The following is an 18552-nucleotide window of genomic DNA, read 5'->3' as shown; positions in this document are numbered from 1 at the left end:
TTCACAGTTACTTTTTTGCTTGCTATATAGATATTAAATGTGATGTAAAGGATGTGCTGAAGGCCAAGAGCAAGTCAGCGAATCTGGCCATATCAAGGATTTTTAAACTCAGCGCTCAGTCTAGCCTGGATATAGTCATATAATTCTTTTTTTGTTTGTTTGTTTTAAGCACAAAGCAATACATCTGATCTCTAAAATCTGCAAGTTTAAACATTGCCATCAACCTCATTTGTTCATTAGTCTCATCAGAGCACTTCATTGTTTCAATGCACATTTGAGGCATGTCACATGCCAGGCACAGTACACGTCCTGAGAAATACTACAGAGATAATAAAACTCAGAAAGATGGTTAGTTGCCTGCTGGCGTGGATATCCTTAAGGCTTCCTGGCCATCTTTCCGTAGGTTATCTAGGAAAAGGTCTATGAAACATCATTTGGTGTGGAGGTCTTGTGTTTGCAAGTTAGCTTAGCTCCTGAATTACATCTTATCTTAGCTACAGTGTGACATTTATTCTATTCATCCTGTGCTAATACATTATACCCTTCCTGAAATTTTCTTCCTTCCTTTTAGTAATGAAGTATAAGGCACTGAAGAGAATCTCACTTAAGGATGAATTTATATCGAAATATTCTTTCCACAGAAATCCAATTATACCACTTTCAATACAAAGTCTAGCACCAAGTTGACATTTTGTTAGAAAAATGGGCCTTTTTCACTCACCAAGTCCCATCGAATTTCAATTTAAAAATACATTTCTAGGTAATGATGAATTTTCCCCTTCTATTTTTTATTTATCTATTTACTAAAGCTCAGGCTGCAATTGAGAAGCTGAAAAACAACAAAATGGCAGGAGATGATCAAATCAAAGAAAAAATGCAAAAAACCACTTGATTGCACCATCCAAAACCTCCTTAATTAAGTGCAGGGGGAGAGGGGGGAGAACACACCTCCAGGCCAGCGTAAACATCAAATCATTGTTAAAATACCCCAGAAAGGGATATGTCAACTGACTAGAGCAACTGGAGAGAAATCAAATTGCTCTCTACCACGAGGGAAGTCTTCTCAGTGTGACACACCGAGCAGTGAGAAAGATGCAGGCATTCATTAAATGGAGCTAGCTGAATCCATGTGGGAGACCTGCGGTGAGGCAACGCTCCTGACTTTGGGAACACCGTGACCCAGCCACGCCATGGCGCTGATGTCCCCCCGCACAGGACCAACTGGGCAGATCCGCGTCAGCAATCACCTTTCCTGGCTACCAAGTCCTGACTAAAATCATCAGCTAAGCTCAAGCTTCCAGGTGGAAAGCAAGTTCTCTCCGGGGGCGAACAACTACACAGCAGCGTTTAAAAGTGACATGAAACAGGGCTGCATCTTCGCTTACTGCTGTTTAGTGTTATTACTAATAATGGATAATGAAGCCTATTCAAACACCGGCATAGCCGAAAATAAAGACCTATATTTTGCCAGTAACTTTCTACTACTCAGCATTATCCTAGAAAAGCTAAAAGGATATAAACTTAGCAAAAATAGCAGGCAAAGTAGAGTTTAAAATTAATTAGGACAAGAACCCCAAAGATGAAGCCCTTGATGTCCACCTGCATTAGACAGGTTTTGACCACATTCACTAAACTTAATGACAAGCAGAAATCAAAGCAAAAACAGTCCCAGAATAAAAGTTAGAATTTTCTATCCAAACACATCTCAGGGATACAACTGCAGGTGCTGGAGGCCTACCAATGAGGAAAAAAGGTATCCCATAATTCAGATGCCTACAAAAGGTCCTGGGCAGTGGCCAGAAAGCCTCTATTATTGGTGGAAAGAGCAAAGATAGAAAGCTCGCATGTGCACACTGAAGCTTGAAAAAAGTGCTATGAATATTTGGAATATGCATTTATGATGACAACTTACATATTGCAGTGGACACAAACCTCTTCAGCAGAGACCACCTTGCATGAGGACACGAGAGGAGATGGGGGCAGAAAGATGCAGACGTGAGGTGAGGTTCCCATGCTGTCTGTAAATGTTAGCCCAGAAAGGTTTATGTCATTCCTTTGTTATTTATTATTAATTGTATTAAGGGGATCCAGGTCACAAACCTGGGCCGTGTCTTGATAAGAACAATCTAAATACAGAAGAAAAAGGCATTTCTGTCTCCAAAGAGCGTCTAGTTTTGAGAGGTTATTTATTCTTACGTATACACAAAAGCAAACACTGAGAGCGTGTGTACTTCATACTAAACTCCTGGAGCATAACCCACACTGGTGTAAAACCAGCATAACTCTACCGGTTTAGCAGGACTTTTCCTGATTCCAGTTTTCTGATTCCAGGTACAGCCAAACACGCACTGCCCACCAAAATCAGCCAGAGTCATCCCGCTGACTTTGCAGGCCTTGGGATTTACAGGCCACAACGGCAGCCATCACAAACCTCGCACAAGGCTGCTGCCACACAGACAGCTCAGCTGAAGGAAAGGAGCCTTCCAATGCCTCCACGCCGTACCACTCGGGAGAGCAACGAGCGGCAGGACCAGGACTGGGAAGGAGGTCTGACCCAGGCGCTAGCCATCTCAAGGGAAAAAAAAATCTGACAGGGCAGAATGGAAAAGACAAATGGCCCACATTAATTGCACCTGAAGAAATTAATTCCAAATCAGCAGCCAAGAAAATTAAAACCTCAGGTACCTAAACTTCTCTAAGCATAAAAACTTCAACTTCAGGTCACCAAAGGGGACACAGTGGCTTTGAATCATGGGGTTCTGTACACAGCATACAGTGTCACTGCTCTATGCTGCATAACCATTTGTTATTCAACCTTTCTCATAAACATCCTTAAACTTCTTCAAATTCAGGTGAGCAGAAGCAACTTATTCCAGCCAGGCATGTATGCTGACATCAAGGACTGCTCTGCAGCAGGTAGCAGAAACAATATTCAGAGAAACGCTGAAAATACATGAAATTCCTGTTGACCCATAGTACCAGGGTGAGCAGATCTCTTTACATTAAAGAGCACAAGAGGCATGAGTCCCTTTCTGGCCAGCAGCTGCCATGATCCAGGGGATGCAGGGACCCAGGGCAGGTCCCATGGAGAGCCTGCTTGCTGCCTCCCTCGAGGGCATGGGCTCTGGGGCTGAGCAGAGCAGAGCTCTGTGTTTGGCAGCGGGGACCACCACGATGGCCAGAAACACCCTCAAGGGGGAAAACCAGCTGCACAGGGAAGCCAAGGGAAAGCATGGTCCCAATGGCTCCGTGCTGCAGGCAGGAGCTCAGTGAACTGCACTATGGGGTTTTGTGTCATCTGGGATGACGCCCAGCCAGCCGAACCCTGCAGCTGGAATGGAACAGGAACGGACCGCTGTCCATCCCAGCTAGCCTTAGAAGAGCACAGCCAGGTAAATCATCCTTCCCATTCAGCTTCAGCGTCACCACCTCCAAAATTAGGCCTACAGTGAAATTCAAGAGTGATAACGGGCATGGGAAGACAAAGGGAAGGAAGAGTTATTTTATAGTGGCTGGGGATTTCACTTACATTTGATTTTTTGGCTTGTTCCTTTTCCTTTTATTTGTCTTTGCCCTCTGAAAAGGGAGGAGTTTAAAAAACAAAAAGTCATTGACCTTGTTATTGGTTTAGGCACCCAGTTACCAGCTTCTGGAGTGCAGAGTATGCTACCAGTATTCAGCACTACACTTTCTTTTCTTAAGGACTGCTCATGACAGCCTTATGTCCCAAGGAAAGACCCTGGGATACAAGGTATCTAGATTTAGCGTCAGTTTTATTTTACTTCCCTCACCCAATTAATACTAAATTATTTGGGTGGAAAGCATCCTCAATAGAAAGGACTAAGAAAATCCTAGTACAGAGCACCCAAAAGCAGGGTGATCTGCTTTTAAACTCAGGTCCAAGTAGTTGTAATGAAGCAAGACAAGTCTCTTGTTTCTCCTGGAAAACATATTAAAAGACTCCAGTTTCCTCCCATTGTGAAAGGGAAAGAAAATGCAAAAAAAGAGAGCAATTGAGCAATTATTGGTGTATAGAAGGAGCTGTAGAGTCTCTTGCACAATTTGGCTTATCAAGTAACATTTATAGCAACAGGCAAAACAGCCAGAGCACCATTAGGATGGAGAATTTTTTGGTAGCAAATCAATTAAAAACTTTGCACACAGAAGTAAAAGCAATAAAACAAACCAGTTGATTGTCATTTCCATTTATTTCCTCTTGACTTAATTATATAACACTAGCATATAGCTATGAAACTGCTAAATTACTAGCTTTCATCTACTGAAGAAAGGACATCTTTGAAATTGCTGCAGGACAACAGCAAGAAACAGTGTGCATTTAAACAGACATACTAATATGTCTTCCTCTCATATACTGTTTTTAACTTCAGGCATTGATTTTTCACTACAAAGCTTAAACACCTCAGGTGGAGTTCAATTTTTTTTTTCTCTTCCAGCAGAGTACTACAACAGCCAAGATCATAAAAGGTCTAAATAGTTCCAGCAAAACTGACAGGGCATATAGCATTTTGCGTACACATGTAAAAATTTCCGGGTTGAGAAGTTCATATCCCTTAGTTCTTCCCCATAACTTGGAAAATGGTGGACAAGAGCAAGGCTCACTTGTCACCCATTTGGTGGGCAAATAAAGTTAGATAGGTTTAGAAGGAATAAAGTTAGAAGGAAGGTTAGATAAGAGCCTTCTGCAGGAAGCTTTGGGGAACCCCATTCAGAAGGTTTTCATTGTCCACAGAAGGGAATTTGTTCTAACAGACTAGAAATGATATTTATGATAATCACTCTGTTTTAAAATGCAAAGAGATTTTGTATTAAGGGCAAAAAGAAAGATATGTGAATGGAACTTCCCTGCTTGCTGGAGGCTGGTATGTTTTCATGCTGGCTAGCTAAAGAGAGGGTGAGACCTGGGGCTGCATGCAAGGTAGGATCCATTTCCACCTCTTTTTCAGCTCAGAAATCGTAGATTTTGGAGGCATCTGAAAGCAACTTCCTCCACAGCCCTCTCTCTTTGGTCTTAGGTTTTTTTAGCTCACATATTACTGATTGTTTCCTCACTATATGTGTTTATTCACTTCCTACAAGAAATTTTGGCTTGAGAAGGGAGGTGGATATATGGGCTGTTTAAAAAACTTTCTCTTTACCCAAGAAAATAAATTCCCAAGCAGTGTATGAACATGTTTAAGCAAACTGTGTTGGAGCTGTGCAAAATTATTCGTCTCAGTTTGCACAGACTTTACCTCTACATCACCTGGCTACATTTATTAAATGGGGACAAAAACCACTCTGGACAAAGTTTCCACAAAGCACGTGCTAACTATCTCTCAGCACGCCAAGCCACCACTCCTTATGATCTATGCGCAACATCAGGGACATCCTGGTGCAAAACTTCTGAGAAAGAAATCAGCCTTTCCTCGTTTCTTACGGCATGCTTCAAGACGACTTACTAAAATTAACGTATAAGCCTCCAACTTTCTCACATCACTTACAAAAAGGATTAGAACCGAAAGATATCAAGATGAAAGTTAATTACACTCGCCCATCATAAACGGTTTTAAAACAATCATATCATAAGCCACTGCATTTTCTGCTTCATCAGCAACACTATCACCACATGCACTCACACTTTGCCACTCCAGGCACACTATGCTTATAAATACAGTATTATCCAATAGGGACAAAGACATCTACATAACCCTCACTGAGTATACCAGAATGGGGAAAAAAAAAAATAGTCAACTTATGTCATGTCGGTTACAGTATTTCAAATTATTCATAGCCAGAAAAGGTGCTGTAAGGAGCTCATATAATCTGCCTGGAGAATTAAAGTAGTCATAGAGGCAGCAGAGTCACGTCTGACTCAGCTGTCACACGTTCATGACTGTGTTTGCCTATCAGCACACTCTGTGCGAGAACAGCTCAGGAGATTGCTTCAGGTAGGAATATAGGCAGTGAATGATGCAATCCCCTCTATAGCTGTTCCCGTTTCAGCACTTCCATGATTTATTCCAAAAAAGTGTCACATGCTTAGAGGAGCCTGGACTTAAAAGATATTTTAGACAAAGACCTGTTCGTCTAGGCCCCCTCCTGGGGATTTTTCAGGAGTCTGTAGATAATGTGTATAGCGCATGAAATACATGGCTATATTTATGCGCCTATGAGCATCCAATTGCCATCTCTCATACAGAAACAAAGCTTCATTCCTAGTATCACTGATGAAGTCTTAGGAATAACCTTCAGGGAATTTTTTAAATGAAAGTTTCAGAATGAAATGAGGTTTTGGGCGAAGTCATTAACTTCAGTGAAGAAGGCAAACTACTTGCAATCAGCCTGTAATGTGCAAATCTACCTGAAAGATAACAGGAGGAAATGGCTCATCAGAAGATATACCCCTTCTGCTTTGCAAATAGACAGAAGCAATCTTCACATAGGTGTATACCTTGCCTTAGAAGGTCCCAGCTCACTCATGGCTGCTTTGCAATGTAGCTCATTAAACTGAGGTACCACTGTAAAAGTCATATGAAAGGACCAAACCGTGAGTTTTGGTCCACAGCTTCGGTTCAGCAGTGGCAATGAATTCATAAGTTCAAGACATCATTGCTTGTCTCTTTAAAGGGTATGCGCTCTTTGCATAAGTAATATCCCTTTCTTCAAGACTATCAAATGAAAAATTTCTAACCTTCAGTTTTCTTAGATTTCGTACAGGACTGAAACTCCTCATTTAACAATAAAAATTAAGAGAGCAGCCAAGTGAATTATGTCACCTATTTGAAGATAACGCCTTTTTGTGAACTACACTACTGTATACATAAATGGTATGCATTTTATGTATACAGTATACTACTGTATACATAAATGGTGCCTTTCAAATGCCAGTAAAAAGGAACCGTGGAAAAGGATTTGCAATCTCAACAAATACAGAAGTAGGTACATTTAGAAATGTGGTCAAGGACTTTTATCCCTTCTTATGGGATTCACTCAAATCCTGCAGAAAGTATTATCTAAATATAATGAGGGAAAAACTTATAATTAATTACAAGATTTCTTTCACATTTCATACAACTAAAATTTTTCTTAAATTTCAGTTGCAGATAGATCTATTCACGTTACAACATGCACAAAGCCTAGGGACACCATCAAATGAATCTTTAACGTTTCTAAAATTTTAACAAGAGCTTACCCTTCTTGCTTTGGCATACCTAACTGAACAAGCAGCAACATTGATACAATAGATTGATTTTTAAAAAGTTGTTAAAACCAAGGAAAGGTTTGCATGCATTGACTATTGAATCAGCACAGACATTAAAGGTCTGCTCCATTTTTCCAGGAACTCCTATTTACTCTCCAAACAAAAATACCCTTTTCTCAAAAACTACCTAGGCAGGCACGGTGAATGTCAAGAACTATTGCAATTACTAGGAATTTAAAGGAAAGTTGTTCATGAGTTAATGCAGATAACAACTATTGAAAGCATTTTCTCATCTATGTTACATATTGAAGAAAAACTACTTACATCAATTTGTTACATGAAATTAACAGAAGTCTATTATGGGGTGTGGGGGGGGGAATAGAAGTGAGTAGCAAATAAAGCTAAGGTATCTAGCTGAAGAGACCAAAGAAACTAGCCAGAGAGCAGAAGTCACTTTCCTCCTGAACCAGGAGAAGGTACCCTGTACTCCAGAGGAACGAGGGATCCCTGGCGGGGTGATGCACGCAGGCACGAGGGCCTTTTGCCCGGTGGACACACCCTGCTCCCTCTGCAGCCCCATCTCGCCACGCAGCGTCTGCACCAGCCCCGCCAAACCAGCCCGCTGCTGTCCCCAGCCTGCCCGCAAGACACAAGGACGAATCTCAAGTTCAGCAGTCTGAGTAATGAAAGCCATTGAAGTTACTGAACACCGTTTCTACACGTGCACCTTCGTCGATTCCCCTCTTAACTCCCATAAAGGTTGAGTCCGCATTGACTGATAAAAACAGCTGATTTCTTTCAAGGCCCAAGTCCAGGAAAGAGACCTATGGCCAGATCCTTGTACTTCAGCAGCCCTCGGAGGTCAGTGAAACGTTATGCAGATGTCAGTGTTGGATGGGAGCCCAGCAATCCTGTGGACCTCTAAGGCAGCAGTCCCCTCTTTCTCTTGGGTGTACAGTAAGTACAGTATAGTCTCCAAACTAAATAGCACCTTGTTGATCTGAAAGAAGAGTTTTGTCTCCCTTCCAGAAGCAAGGAGACTTGAGTTGCGACATCTGGAGTTTTAGGAATCACTTGATGCCAGAAAAACAAAGATGAGCTGCACTACAAACGTTGGCTGGCTCTTGCAGCCCGCACTTTGTGGTACAGCGGGGATTCATTTCTCATTTTTAGCTCATCTGCAGCTGATTCGTACAGCTATGTTATTTCCCTCAGCTGGTGCAAGGGAACGTACAATTCCACTGAAGCCAATGCATCTACGCCAATTCACTCCATCTAAAAATGCAGGCTAATTAGGCTCCATCTTCCCCAAGCTTCTTTATGCATTCTGTAAAACACATACAACAATAATAATCATAATTTCTAAAGAACAGACTAAAAATCTAGCCATAAAATGTGGTAACCCACCACTGGTGCAGGTGCCCAGCGCTCCGGCCTCTAAGGGAAAAACTCGTGCAGCTGCTGGTGCTACTGCCTCGCAAGCCACGTGATGCCTTGTCGATAGCTGCTGCCACAGATCCATCCTTGGATGCTCAGGACAAGTTGATTACAGAGCTCTTATAAACCATAGACCTAGATTCACCTCTGGATTATGCACATAGCACGAAATTAATGTTGTGGATTACACACAACAGGACACGATGTGGAGGGGGGGGGCGGTGAAAACTGCTATACCATTTCCACTCTCAGGTTATGGAGACGATGTCAGAGCCGTGGTCAGCGCAATGCAAGGAATAAGCATCTTCCTATAGCAGCTTTCCCCTCCAGAGCCCAGAGAGCATCTATTACAATTAAAGCTGCTTCTACTTCCGGTCACTTCAGCAGACAAAAAAATCTGAAGCACTGCCTTTCCGCCCTATTTTCACTACGCATAACATCAATCAGCTGTTAGGCAGACTGATGGGAATATGACTCTTAATAGCTAAAATACAGTATTCACTGATGTGCAAAGATTGCCAAGATGTGAAAAGTCTAGTACACAACCCCTTTACCGCTACTGAATCAGTGTATATATAACCCTTCACCATTAATTCAGATAGTGATGAAAGAAAGGCCTTGGCAAAATAGATTACAAAGTTAATAAATGTCAAGAAATTCTGTGACAGCACAAACCACAGGTCTCATTTCACTTTCACGTAAGTTTTACAAGAAGCTCGCTAAAATTACTCTTAATTTACAGCGGACATGAGAATCAGAGCCGATAACAACACAATCCTGTATAAAGACCTGGTGGAGGGATGCATTTTAAAGATAGGATTCTCGGACCCTGGCGTTACTTGAAATCATTTCAGTGCATCTCTGTCCATTTGTCACAGGATGGAAATTTCAGGATCCTACCATGTTTCAGCAGGCTCCTCCTTTTCTCTTATTCATCCGTCATATTTCTGATCTCTTATTGTGACCTTCCTAAGCCTCACTAGCCTACTCTCCAGCTCTCTGATTTTTGTAACAATAGGAAACTTATTAATATTTCAGAAGATTTTTTTTATTAAGTACTTATTCTGACATCTCACTGTCATTGAAGGAACTGTTTGCATTGAAGTAAATGGCAAAATTCCAGGGAGAGTAGCATCATGCCCAAGGCAATGTTCTGATGTCATTTTCTATTTATAAATCTTAATAATGGAAAGATTTTGCACCTCCCAAATATAAAAGCAATACCCTCATTATCTAAGTTTAGCTTAATTTAGCTTTGAAACTTGTTAAAAAGAAAATATCTCTATTCATGCTGGATCCCTTTCAACACTGCCTATTGAAAATAAATCCAATTACTTCTTCCCTCCCCCTCCCCAATTCAGTACAATGTGTGTCATTATTTCAACCTACACGAAGAATATTTTTAATCAGTGTCTTAGATACGACTTTGGTAACTGCTGAGGCAACTCCTACATTCCTAAAATTGATATCCTACTGCAGTGTGCTTCTCATTTGTGTGAGCTGTCAGGAACGTGGCCAAGGATTTCAGCTCTGGACTCCGGACTATCAGACTTTACCCCACAAGACATGAATAGGAGCACAGCTATGCCGTCACAGCCCACACCCCTGTAAGCGGGAAGCTTTCAGGATGCTACACTTTCAGGAGCAATATTTCACCCGGTTGCACATGCGATGCAGGCCTACCTGCAGGCTTCGAATTATAACCTGTATTTTCAGAGTTCACTGGGCAGAGACACTGCCTCATTGCCAAGGCTTCTGTAGGCTAGAAGCAGCCCCAGATCTAGCCGTTCATCATCCTCCAACAGGGCAATCTTTTGTTTCGGTTTGGTTTAGGCAATTTCTTTGTTAGCCGTCCAATGTCTTTGGGAAAGAGGAAGCGCAGACCAGAAGCGCTGCTTCAGCTGCTGCACTGCACTGCTGCCCAGGTTTTGTTCGAGCTGATTAAGTTTGGATTTCCTAACTCTCAGACACACTCACCTCCAAGATTTTGCTTGATTGGGACCTGTCTGCAAATGAAGAGGTCACACAGAAGCACTAAGTGGGAATATCGTGGTGATAACACAAGATGTCTCTTGGAGAGGGACACAGATGCAGCCCTGATTTAAATGGTTTTCTGAAAGACATTAAGATATTTTTGTCTCAGTTTCCTCATTCATAAGGCAATAAAACTTTGCAACTTCTCTGGACATTGTGTGCGTAATTATCTTTAAACAATACATCTTTAAATGGAGGGGGGAAGGAGAGCTTCGGAAAAGCTGCATATCACAACTCATGTTTCGCCATGGAAAGGGAAACACTACTGATATCAGAGCACTGAAATACCTGGACTACCAGCAGGTATTAGGCGTCATGCTCCGCCAAACTGGGTCACATTGCATTCAGTAACACCATGACTTGCAAAGCTTAAACATGTGGCAAATTACAATCCACTTGCACAGTTTGACAAGCACAGATAATTTTCCTGAGTCTTTGCACAACAGTGCATTGATAGCCTTAATGGAAATTATGCCTGTGAAAACCCCACCCTAATGTTTTCAATTGGCTTTCATTTCTGCCAGCTGGTTACCAAATTTTGCAGTAGAACGGCAAATTTTTGAACTTGATTCAAAAGTCCTAAGGATTTAGAGTCCTTAGGAGAAGCTAGAAGATATAGCAAGAAAATATTTTGAGAGAGTTATATTTGCACCAGGGCAGAAGGTGGCTCCTCAAGGTGGTTGCGTGCCTGGTTTGCTCTGCTTCCCACCTACTGCTTGCGCCCGCGCAGCCTGCGTGAGCCTGTCCCGCGAGACACCAGCACGCCAGCGATATCAGTTTGATACATCCTGGCAGACCCAAGGCTGCTTTGCAAGCTCGCATTATGGGAGGTGAGCTGCTTTCCAGTGTGCACCGAGTTCATCCTTCCCAGACGTTGCAGACAGCGGCAAGGAGCCTCCCGGAAACGCACACCAAGCCCTGCGGTCACAGCTGTTACAGCAGGAATTAATTTGAAAAGGGATTGCTAAAGAAGGATACAATACCAGCTAAGAGATATTCATATCAATATGAATATCTCCAGTCACCAGTATTTATCATGGAACGGTTCTGAGAGCAGCAATAACTCTTGGCCACACATCAGATCTTCTTTTAGCGTAAAACAGTAGCCCTGCACTGATTTGGAAGAAAATTCATCCATTATGCAAAATGAAGATCTGGTCTTATGTATCTGCAGCAACATTTTTTTCCCTGGTGGCCAGTGAAAATATGAGTGTCTATATATTATACATGGATAGGAAATTGAAAACAAGCAAGAAGCAAGTCGTCTTCTGGAAAAAATTGTCACGGTTGCCAGAACATAGCAATCGTCTCCTAATTTTCTGAGTAATTTCACCAATCTCTCTGCACTGCTTTTAATAAAAGGTATCTACTAATTTTCCAGCACATTTCCAAGCTGGTAACTCTATCCATTATCCATATGCCAAGCATCAGTCCGTGGCAGCTGTCTGGAGAACAGTTTAATCTCCTTCAGACAGCTTAAAATCCATGGCTTACAATTATATAAAGGTACAGCCAGGCAAAATGTCAGGAAAACGTTAACTTCAAGGCAAATGGGATGTCAGATGCCGTCAAGGACTCCTCAGGTTTCCAGGACACACTCCAAGGAAATCCCTTGTTTGTTTGATGTCATTCCCTACCCAGGGCAGATTGGCACCAGAACGCTGCATGTGAAATGTGAATCCCTTCCAAAGCGTCTGCTGGAAAGAGCAGTGCTTCTTCCCAAGCTCATGCAAATATCGTACATCGCAGCGATGATTAGTGAATCGATCACAAAAAGCCTATGCAGGCATGCAGCAAGCAGCTAGGGACCACTCAAAGGCAGAAAAGGGATGCTGCTCTTGCAGGAGGCCCAAAGTGAATGGCTGAACTGTCACTATCACACGCATTTTTTGTAATACTATAGTGATTACTGTAGTAATTACTACATTTCAAGGGCAGTGTCAAGAGCGGGTTTGGCATTAATATAGCTATTCTTTGCATCTTTTATATAGTTTCTCATCAACTGTTAGGATGCAAGACTTGTCCTGCCAGAAAAGAAGAGTCTGTTCCAGCTTCTCATTTTGGTGGTAGCTATTATCAAGAGCTTCAGAAGGATGTACAAGTATCCCTGCAACTTGCCTCTTTGGAACAATTTGCTGATAGCAAAACTTGCTCTTCAATGCCAAGCACCTAGAAGTTGGATTATTACAGAATTATTTTCTAACCACCCTTAAAAAACCTCAGCTACATTATTGTCCGTCTTGCTAACCACAAACCCTGTTTGTCCTCTTAATCTTTTCCTCCAGTCCATCTGAAACTAAACAAACGAAATATTTTTTCTTTCTCTTTGAACCTCTGAATTCTCCCCTTGGAGTCTCTTTCCCTACTAGAAATCTAAAATGTTGCATTATGCACTCTCCTGGTCCGTGTTACAGAACTTTATGCTCTGCATCCTGTTGAAGACATGATCACCTGAGCTTTTCAATGGCCATAATTAAGATACTGAAATTCCAAGAAATACTCACATCCTGGAAAGAAGAATTTAAAATCTTGACACGTTCATGAACAGTATAGGAAATGCACCAAAACAGAGCAATTAAGATGACAGTACTTTTTTTTAAATTCCAAAATATTATTTTCTATATTCTCGCTTTTCAATTATAACTAAACAAAAGTTTCAAAATCTGTCATGTAGGAAGTGTCAAAACTGTATGTTTCAACTGGTTCTTAGCTTTAAAAGAAATTTTTTTTTTTAAACAAAAGGATCATCAGACCCAATCTGCCTTTGAAAACAATGTTGCTTTGCTAAAGCAGCCTTCTCTGACAAAAAGTCGTCATTTCCCTTTTTCGAGATCACCAGACCTGGGTCTCCCTCCTCCAGCTTGACGAGATACAAAAACGGCCTCAAAAACACTTAGTCTTTTCCTATTCATATATGTTACCTATCACATTTTAGGGTTTTGCCAGCCAGTATGGCTTAACCCTTGCACAGGTGAAAGATCTCTAGGAATAGACTGCCAAAACTTGAATCCTCCACCATCTGATTTGCCTCCACTTGCTGTAGTTGAAATTTAAGCAGGGAGACTGAGACTTCCTACCCAACACTGACCACAGGCTCCACGAGGCAGCTGCATGGTCTCATAGCAGCGACCACATTGTAGCACACAGAAATAGTCCCTTACATGGCTGCTGGTGCTAATGAGGCCATTGCCCCATTAATAGCCCTAATAAATTTGTGTTTGATGCTGTATGGAAAGGGTTGATGCTTCCTCTGAGCACCATAAAATAGCAAAGTGTTTTTTTTATTCTTATAGTCAATAACAAAGAGAATGTGTTTCAGATGATTCTTTGAACTGTAGCCTTTATTGTTATATTCGACTGGATAACTTCCAAAATAATTGCGGAATTGTGATTTTCTCCCCATTTGAAGAGTTCACACTTCCTCTTTTTCCCCTTTAAAAGCCTCTTTCATGGCACATATTTGCTATTGCTCCTTTCAGCTTGCATTCAGCCTATCCCTTCCGCAGCTTAGTTTCCTTTGCATTCTCATTTCCCTCCATAGATTTCCTCAAATGCCTCTGAGAACTAACATGCAAACTAACATTAAAAGGAAAAGAGAAGAAGAATCCCAGTGGCCTGGAGTTCCCTCCACGCCACCTGCCTTTCTAGAGTCCTACAGCTCTGGGGCAGGATTAACTTTCCAGCAGATCGGCTGCCCGTGATTGAGTGAGACGCTTTGGGTTTCCCAGCCTGGCTCTGACACCCTGTCCGTTGGGGAAAATATGCGTGAACTCTGAGATGTTTAGGGAGGGTGACTCAGAGCTGCAGGAGACGCGGACTCGGGGCCGACGCTCACCCTGCGGTGCCCGTGCACGAGATACTGAGCAGCGTGACTCAGCCCAGCCCTGCTGTCCTCGGGGCTGCCCTGGGGTTACCTCTCCAAACCCCTCCTGTGCCTCATGTGATCCTGATGCAATGCCACTTACATCACCAACATCATGTAACAGCTCTGCAGAGTGACAGCAGATAACAGTAAACAGAGCTAAAGCAGAAAAGCAGATTTCCATTTTCAGCTCACTCCCGCAAGGAACTTTTGAGGTTAACTGAGATTTCACCAGGACAACTGTACTGTGCAGGCCAGGCTGTGCAATCACATGATTCTTTGTGATAGGAAGGATACAAGTACTAATGTGTGCCACCTGTACTCCTACTTACATGTGCAATGGCTTGCACTCTTATCTGAAAGGAGACTATGGAGATAAGAGCGCTTTAAGGATTAATGCCCACCTCCGCAGCCTCCGTTTGTCCCTCCACTGAATTACGATGGCCTGGAAGAGCAAGCATTTAGGTTAGGGCCCTCCTTACATTAGGAGAGCAAAGTACCTTGAATTATAGATTAATTCTTTTTAAGAATGTGCAGTCCTTCTCTGCATAATCCCTTCCCTTCTTCCCTTTTTTTAATACGGTTATGAGCCATAAGTCAATACCATAAATGAATATCCTTTCCATCACTGGGCTTTGGACCAGGCTTGCTGACAGTGAAAAAATAAGGAAGGGCAAACTTGCTTCATGTTTTAAACCTATCTCAAAAACCCAAGATCCAGGTGTCTTAGACCAGATTTCTTGCTCATTTTCTTCATAAGGGCAAGGCCACAAATTTCAAAGGAATTTATAGCTCCAATAAAATTCGCAGTGTTTGACCGAAAGGATATTCAATGAATAACGTTGCGACTACGATCAAGTTCTCCTTCCATTTGTTGTGCTTCCTGATGCAATTGGAAGTAAGTGAATTATCTCAGGTTGCTGACATACATATCTCATTATTACACCTGAGATGAAAATAGAAGCGTACGCACACCCTTGGCCACACCTGCCCCATGCACCCACATTTAGCTGGCACAGCAAGTAGTAGTTTGCAGATAAAATTGTAACCGTCTTGAGGAGATTAAATGCCTTTACTGAGCTGACAGGAAATGCACCTTCAGAACAACTTCACTTAGCAATTGTACCAGCAGTTCTTTGCACCAGAAGTAACAATTCCCTCGCAAAGTTCCTTATTAAATCTGCAGTTGCTTGGCAGTGTATTAGCCCAGCAAAGATTTCCTCTAAGCAGACCTACTGGGAGCCTGCCAGTGACCTTACCCAGTTGTCAGCTGAACCAAGGACTATGTAACATGTTATGCAACGCAGGCAAAAATCACACTCGTGGCTGCTCACAAGGAACAACAAGCCTTGATGGGGGTAAAGCTCAGGAGGAAAACACCTGCAGTTCCTTACTTGGTAACAGAGCCTTTTCGATCCTTTCCTTAAGAAAAGAGAGAGAAAAGAGAGAGAGAGAGAGAAAAGCAGGAAAGATGTCAGACTTGGGACAGGCAGAAACTTCTTGTTTTTACATGCAAAAAGCTAGCTGGGATTTATATCCAGCATAAATAAAAGTAGGCCTGCTCGCTCCGGTCTCCTGGCTCCTCAACAAGAGCCCAAGGTTGAAGGAGCTGCTGCAGGTGCAGCATCTCTTGGAAAAACGACGGAGTCAGGTCTCAACATTTTATCCGCTAGTAACGAAAAAAATAAACGTATCCAGCTGTCTAAGCCTAGTGCAAGTCTTCATCAGGAATGCAGTGAAAACTGTATGGTCAGGAAGAATAAGCAGAAAGGCAGACAGGATAAGCAGCTGGTCTGGTTTCAGAGGCAATGCTCTGATAGCCTATGAAAGATGGACCCCACCACCACAATCCAGGATTTTTAAACCACTAGACCTGCAACCTTCCCAGTTTGTTGATTTGTTTTGAACAGCTGATTTGGAAGAGTTATTAATGAAAGAACAAAATGAAGAGAAAGACTGATCACTTAGGGGGCAAAAACATATCAACTTGTCAAAAGACATTAGCCCAATGCAAATATTGCATGTGCTGCTTGCTGAAACTTAGGGAAGAATATGGCATCGTAATCACCAATAGTCACATTGAAAGGCCGAGCAAAATTTCTGGTTCTTCTCAAAGATCAGATTAGCTGAAAACATTTATGAGGCAGTTTACTGCTCACAACTTCAAGCACACATTAAGGTTTACACATGTCTTATCCATGTAATAAGTATCTGCAGCAGACATCTGTTCTACTCTGTTCTACCCCCAGATATTCCTCAGTGAAACAAGGATCCTAAAATAAAAATAAAAATAAAATAAAATAAAAATAAATAAAATAAAATAACCTCTGAACATGCCTCTATCTGGTTTATTTTTCTAGAAGCCATAAGACAGAAAGATTCATAGCATATGCAAAAAGGCCATAAGGGATGCCAAAGGAGTTGCCACTGAGTGGTTTTATCTGGAATACTCTGTGCCAACAATAAGGCAGAAAACATGTATATTCATCTGCGTATCCACAGCAGCCATCTCTAGTGTGCAATTTTTTTTATTTTTTCAAATATATTAATTTGCACCAGATGGATCCTCTAGTCCATCTCCTCTATTATTCCGGGGTACAGATATTTGTAACATGCTTAAATATCCTGAGTCCTTAAATATCCTCAGCCCCTTCAGTCTACTACAATGCTCAGCTAATTATCTCATACTGGTAGTAATATTTTCCTAGTACCTGCTGCTTTCTAGTAGGTACTGCAATTTTAGCTCATTTTCTAGCAACAGTGGGCCCAGAGAGGTTGATGTCCTTCTCTGAAGTTACTTTTCATGTGTTTGAAGTTTGCTGTCAGGTCCCCCTTCAGACTTTTTCTCTCTAGACTTCTCCACTCTAGTTCCTTATGTTTGCCCTCACCCCTGACACTTTCTAGACCCTCCTTCTTATTGCTTTACTTTGGACTTTATGTAGTTATCTATTTCTTGAAGTAGAGTGTCCAAATCAGGACCCGGCACCCCGGGTGTGGGTTGAGCACAGGAGTCATGCATCTTGCAGATGACAGATCCAGTTAGATATCTCAGGATGATGTTTACCTTTTACACAACAGAATGACATTGCTGACTTGTGTTCAGTGTGTGATCTGCTATTACTGCTGGAACCTTTTCTGCAAAATTGGTATTTACTTTGGGTTTGCCCATCCTAGATTTATTCCATGTCATTATCGCTATATCCTCCCTGAAGCAGCCCTTACTGAATTGCATCTTATTTTTAAAATCGTAAGCCATTTGCCACGATCATTTTGCCTTCCCCTGCCTTCTAGCCCTTGGTGCAGTGCTAGCTCTTCTTGGCACAGTGCCACAGGAAATTATTCAGCTCCCTCTCTTTTCCACCACAGAGATAATTTACAGAAATATTGAAGTCCTGAACAAGTTCATTTTGGCTGTTACTCACCCCCATATTTATCTTCTGGGTATTTTCAAACAGTTTGAGCATTTGTTCCAGTTCTTTTCTGGGAACTGAAGTGAAACTTAGAGCAGAGCTGATAATGCCAGTCTCCTCCTCTTCCTCTTCTCTAAAGCTATGTGCTACCATTGCCTTTTTGCAGTCCCCAGTCAGATATTCCCAAAGGCAATGGTTCTGTGCTGGACTCAGCCGTTTCTTAAAGTTCAGGTCAGGTCCACAGGGTCTGGAAATACTGGCCTTAGCTAAATATTCTCTAGCTTATTCTGTCCTTGATACTTATTTCTATACTTGTTGAGGTCAGCTGTGATTGCACTTGGCCTTTCTAGTAAAGAACGAACCATAACAAGCACCAAACACTTTAGTTTTCTCAGCACCATCTAACTTCCTTCCCATTAAATGATGGTTTCATCTTCTCTCTCTTCGTCTTACTCTTCATATACTTACAGAATGCTGCCTTGGTACCCTGTCGAACCTCAGTCCATGGCCTGACCTTTATAAATTCATCCCTACCTGTTAATGCTTTTCCCTCATATCCATTCTTAGCTACCTGAAAAAGTTTGCAACTCTTGTATGTTTCCTTTTAT

General features: G+C 42.0%; 1 long non-coding RNA gene across 1 annotated transcript in view; it reads right to left on the bottom strand.

The window, feature by feature from the left end:
- LOC138064215 (uncharacterized) overlaps positions 1 to 18013 on the bottom strand; it is a 125410-nt gene extending 107397 nt beyond the window's left edge. Inside the window, exon 1 of the long non-coding RNA XR_011137491.1 lies at positions 17957 to 18013. This is a non-coding gene — a long non-coding RNA (uncharacterized lncRNA). The remainder of the gene's footprint in view (positions 1 to 17956) is intronic.
- Positions 18014 to 18552: the final 539 nt, after the last annotated feature.

This window comes from Struthio camelus, chromosome W, assembly GCF_040807025.1.
Source record: "Struthio camelus isolate bStrCam1 chromosome W, bStrCam1.hap1, whole genome shotgun sequence".
NCBI classification, from domain to species: domain Eukaryota; kingdom Metazoa; phylum Chordata; class Aves; order Struthioniformes; family Struthionidae; genus Struthio; species Struthio camelus.
This window is presented reverse-complemented; position numbering and strand designations above follow the sequence as displayed.